Genomic DNA, 6185 nt, shown 5'->3' on the forward strand with positions numbered 1-6185 from the left:
CTATTTAGTAACTATTCTACCTAGTTAAAAAAAAAATACAAACTTGCCTGTAAAATAAAAATAAACCCTAAGCTATCTACAATGTAACTATTAGTTATATTGTAGCTAGCTTAGGGTTTATTTTACAGGTAAGTATTTAGTTTTAAATAGGAATTATTTAGTTAATGATAGTAGTATTTATTTAGATTTATTTTAATTATATTTAAGTTAGGGGGTGTTAGGGTTAGGGTTAGACTTAGGTTTAGGGGTTTATAACTATAGGGGTTTATAACTATAGTATAGTGGGGGCGGCAGATTAGAGGTTAATAAATGTAGGTAGGTGGCGCGATGTTAGGGGCGGCAGATTAGGGGTTAATAATATTGAACTAGTGTTTGCGATGCGGGAGTGCGGCGGTTTAGGGGTTAATATGTTTATTATAGTGGCGGCGACGTTAGGGGTGGCAGATTAGGGGTTAATAAGTGTAGGTAGGTTGCGGCGACATTGGGGCAGGAGATTAGGGGTTAATAAATATAATGTAGGTGTCGGCGATGTTGGAGGCAGCAGATTAGGGGTTAATAAGTATAATGTAGATGTCTGCGATGTCCGGAGCGGCAGATTAGGGGTTAATAAATAAAATGTAGCTGTCGGCGATGTCGGGGGCGGCAGATTAGGGGTTAATAAGTATAATGTAGGTGTAGGCGATGTCCGGAGTGGCAGATTAGGGGTTAATAAGTGTAAGATTAGGGGTGTTTAGACTTGGGGTTCCTGTTAGGGTGTAGGGTGTAAACATAAATTTAGTTTCCCCATAGGAATCAATGGGGCTGCGTTATGGAGCTTTACACTGCTTTTTTACAGGTGTTAGACTTTTTTTCAGCCGACTCTCCCCATTGATGTCTATGGGGAAATCGTGCACGAGCACGTACAACCAGCTCACTGCTGACTTAAGCAGCTCTGGTATTGGAGTGCGGTATGGAGCACAATTTTGTTCTACGCTCACTTCTTGCCTAATAACGCCGGGTTTCTGAAAACCTGTAATACCAGCGCTGTAGGTAAGTGAGCGGTGACAATAACGTTCAAGGTTAGCACCGCACCCCTCATTACGCAAAATTCATAATCTAGCTGTATGTTAGACAAAAACACTCAAATAGTTTAAAATCGCAAATGTTAGATAGATATACATGCAAACAGGTGTATAATATGTATTAATACTTTCCCCTTCTGGTGAACCGCAGCCTCCCCACAGTCTCTCCCAAGGTCTGTGTGAATATATCAGGTGTGCTAGCTGGAGGCGCTGGTTCAGCTTGTATCAGTCGTTGGTATCTTCCTTTCCTTCCTCGGTTGTATAACTCTAGGTGCAAAATAGTGGTGCTGAAATATCAGACAATACACCATACAAAGGTGAATATCTACTCACAGTGTACATTGCAGGTTACCGGCTCCTTCCCAATATGAAAAGACAATATCACAGATTCAGTAAAAAAGTTTGTCTTTATTTGGCTCAACGCAAAAGCGTTTCAACGGTCCCAGCCGTCTTTCTCAAGAGCAATAAAAGTGCTTTACAAATCAAAGCATACCTTTCCGCTGCACAGGCAGCCTTTAAATACATGTCAGTTACGCTACTTGCTTCCCCATTGGAGGAGAGCAGGTTTACACCCGATTCAAAATTTCAATTGTAAATTTAAAATAAACATCTAAAAAAACATAAAAAACAATATTAATTATATTAGAAACTATAAGTTTGTTTTAAAATATAAAATTTCTGTAGATATCATCATTTTTGCCGGTTTTGTAGTTCCCTTTCAGGTAGTTTTCTGTTTCAAGTTCTCTTTCAGGTCCGTTATGTCAGTGAAGATCACATGTTATAGGTTGTCCAATGAAATTCAGTTTCTGGTATAGTGATGTTTTGTAGTTCCCTTTCAGGTAGTTCTCTATTTTAGGTTCCCATTCAGGTCTGATATGTCAGTGGGTATCACATGTTATCGAATGTCCAATGAAAAACAGTTTCTGATTTTCTCAAAATAAAAAGACATAAGTGTTATTCACAGATACAAAGTTTCTTATATGAATTCTGCTTATCCAAATATTTAGAGGAGGTAGAATAAATTGCCACTTAGAAGTTTGTTATAAGTTGGAATAGATACTTTTCATAATTAAACATTCATATTATAAATAAACTTCTATACTTATTGAATGTTAAATATTGACTCAGCGACTTGTGTGTTGCCTATAATTTCTTGAAATTAAGTGTGAGAATTATATTCTTTTGTACAATATGTGTATATATAAACATTAAGTGTGATGATATAACATGAACTGTCTGTATAAATACATGTTTATTTTGCCCCCCTTTCATGTACTAATGTTTTTCAGTATTCACTTTACACAAATTTTACTGGTTTATTCGGGCCCCAATTTTTCTTAGGAACACATTATAGATTATCATCTATTTTGCCCCCCTTTCATACGTTGAAGGTTTTTAAGATAAAAACAGCTTCTTTTTTTGTTGTTGTTGTGTGTGTCCTTATACTCGTATTCACCTCAACAAGAACAAAAAATGTTACTGATTTATTTAGGCCCCATATTTTCACCTTTTGAATTTATCATTTATTTTGCCCCCCCTTTCATATGTTAAGAGTTTTTTAGACAAAGGCAGCAATTTTTGTGTCCTTATTTAGACCCCATTGGGCATATGTTCTAAGTGTATGTATCCATTTTAATTCTCTTTGGTCTAGTTATTTTGCCAGATTACCACCCCTCCAATGAAGTTCAACCTTCTCAATTCCTATCCATAGAAAGGATTCTTTTGTGAAATGTTCACAATTGTTGCAGTGTAGCGGCACTCCGTGGTCATCATGATTCTTTTCTATTTTATTTTGATGTTCCATGATTCTTGTTTTTAAAAATCTGGACGTTTGTCCTAAATACTGGATTTTGCAGCCACATTGCAACAAATATATCACATTTTTAGTTTTGCAAGTAATGAATTCTTTTATTTCAAATTTTTTTCCCGTAACTGTGGAGTCAAATGTTTTGTGTGTTCTTCTGGTGTAGTTACAACCTTTGCATTTGCCGCAAGTGAAGAAGCCTGTCATGTTACTTATTTGTAAAGGTTTTTTCGGGGCTATGCCTTTTATGAGTGAGGGAGCTAATTTTTGTTTCAAATTTTGTCCTTTTCTGAAGATAACTGTGGGCTTAGCTGGAATTATAGGTCCTAGATATTCATCCTCCTTTATAATGTGCCAGTGCTTTTGTATAATTTTTTTGATTGTATGATGTTCTACATTAAATGTGGTCACAAATTTAGGGAAATTATTATTAAATGAGGTCTCATTTTTGTGTTTGTTTTCTAACAGGGTTGATCTTATTTTATTTCCAACTTCTTTTCTTTCTTTTTCTAAAGCTCTATGGTTATATCCCTTTTGTATGAATCTTTCTTTGAGTATTCTTGATTGTTGTTCGTAATCATCTATATTGCTGCAGTTCCTGCGTATTCGTAGGAATTGGCTTTTTGGTACTGACTTTAGCCAGTTAGGATGGTGGCAGCTATCATGTCTAATGTAGGTGTTAGTGTCACACTTCTTAAAGTATGTTTTGCTGTGGATTTTTTCATCTATAGTGTAAAGAGTTAAATCTAAAAAATGTATTTCTTTTTTGTCATATTCTACTGATAATGTGACTTGCTGATTATTGTTATTAAGTATTTGTACAAAATCTATGAGTTTGGACTCACCCCCCTTCCATATGCACAGAATGTCATCTATATATCTATGCCAGGACACCAGGTCTGCACCAAATTCTTGATTATGCCATATATGAGTCGTCTCAAAATAGTCCATGTAAATATTGGCATAACTTGGTGCAAACCTAGTGCCCATGGCAGTCCCACAAATCTGTAAATAGTAGTTCCCATTGAACCAAAAAAAGTTGTGATATAGAATAAATTCTATGGGGGGTAGTTATCAACGTGTCAACTTTCCTGCCTTCGCTGGCCCAATACGCCCGCCTAAGCTCGCCTCACATCGCCGCCGCGGACCTGAAAAATTTCGCCTAAGTTATCAAATAAAGCTGTGAAAAAGCCGTGGGGCGATGAGCAGCGGACTGTGAGAGTTATCACTCATCCGATCTCGCTGCTCTTCGGCTTTTTCCCAGCTTTATTGCTAGCCTGTCACTAAGCACTCACACTAACTACACTGTTCTACCCCCTATACCGGCGCCCCCGGAGCCCCCCGCAACTAAATAAAGTTATTAACCCCTAAACCGACGCTCCTAGACCCTGCCGCAACTCTGATAAATGTATTAACCCCTAAACCGCCACTCCCGGACACCGCTGCCACCTACATTATACCTATTAACCCCTATCCTGCCCCCCTACACCGTCGCCACCTATAATAAATTTATTAACCCCTATCCTGCCCCCCACTACACCGCCGCCACTGTAATAAATTTATTAACCCCTAAACCTAAGTCTAACACTAACCCTAACACCCCCCTAACTTAAATATTAATCATATAAATCTAAATAATATTTCTATTATGAACTAAATGAATCCTATTTAAAACTAAATACTTACCTTTAAAATAAACCCTAATATAGCTACAATATAAATAATAATTATATTGTAGCTATCTTAGGATTTATTTTTATTTTACAGGCATCTTTCAATTTATTTTAACTAGGTACAATAGCTATTAAATAGTTATTAACTATTTAATAGCTACCTAGCTAAAATAAATTAACTATTTAATAACTATTCTAACTAGCTAAAATAAATACAAAGTTACCTGTAAAATAAATATAATTCCTAAAATAGCTACAATGTAATTATTAATTACATTGTAGCTATCTTAGGGTTTATTTTACAAGTAAGTATTTAGTTTTAAATAGGAATAATTTATTAAAGTATAGTGTAGTGTTAGGTGTAATTGTAACTTAGGTTAGTTTTTATTTTACAGGTAAATTTCTCTTTATTTTAGCTAGGTAAGCTATTAAATAGTTAATAACTATTTAATAGCTAGTGTACCTAGTTAAAATAAATTGAAAGATGCCTGTAAAATAAAAATAAATCCTAAAATAGCTACAATATAATTATTATTTATATTGTATCTATCTTAGGGTTTATTTTACAGGTAAGTATTTAGTTTTAAATAGGATTAATTTAGTTCATAATAGAAATATTATTTAGATTTATTTAATTAATATTTAAGTTAGGGGGTGTTAGGGTTAGTGTTAGACTTAGGTTTAGGGGTTAATAATTTTATTACAGTGGCGGCGGTGTAGTGGGGGGTAGGATAGGGGTTAATAAATGTATTATAGGTGGCGACGGTGTAGGGGGGGCAGATTAGGGGTTAATAAATTTAATATAGGTTGCAATGGGCTCTGGGAGCGGCGGTTTAGGGGGTAATAACTTTATTTAGTTGTGGCGGTGTAGGGGGACAGATTAGTGGTGTTTAGACTCGGGGTACATGTTAGGGTGTTAGGTGTAGACAGTTCCCATAGGAATCAATGGGATGTCTGGCAGCAGCGAACTTGTACTTTCGCTATGGTCTGACTCCCATTGATTCCTATGGGATCCGCCGCCTCCAGGGTGGCGGTTTGAAAACCAGGTACGCTGGGCCAGAAAAGTGCCGAGCGTACCTGCTAGTTTTTTGATACCTAGCAAAAGTAGTCAGATTGTGCCGCACTTGTGTGCGGAACATCTGGAGTGACGTAAGAATCGATCTGTGTCGGACTGAGTCCGGCGGATCGAAGTTTACGTCACAAAATTCTACTTTTGCCGGTCTCTAGCCTTTGATAACTAAGGCGAATGAGCCTCGCCACAAATACGCTGCGGAATTCCAGCGTATTTGAGGTTGACGGCTTGATAACTAGGCCCCTATGGCTCTAGTAATTTTGGTGATAAATCTTTATCTTCTGATAGTTTCCATTTAACTGCCTCAATCCCTTTTTTGTGATCAATTATGGTATACAAAGAAGTCACGTCCATGGTGACCCAAAAGTAATTTTCTTGCCAGGGTATATTTTGTATGATTTGTAAAACATGTTTGGTATCTTTTAAATGAGATTTTGCCTTCTGTGCATAGGGTTGGAGAAAAAAATCTATGAATGCAGACAAGTTTGAACTTAAAGAATCTATCCCACTAATAATCGGCCTTCCTGGTGGCCTTGTTGCATGCTTATGTAATTTGGGTAAAAAATAAAAGATTG

The sequence above is a fragment of the Bombina bombina genome, chromosome 3 (genome assembly GCF_027579735.1).
Source record: "Bombina bombina isolate aBomBom1 chromosome 3, aBomBom1.pri, whole genome shotgun sequence".
NCBI lineage: Eukaryota > Metazoa > Chordata > Amphibia > Anura > Bombinatoridae > Bombina > Bombina bombina.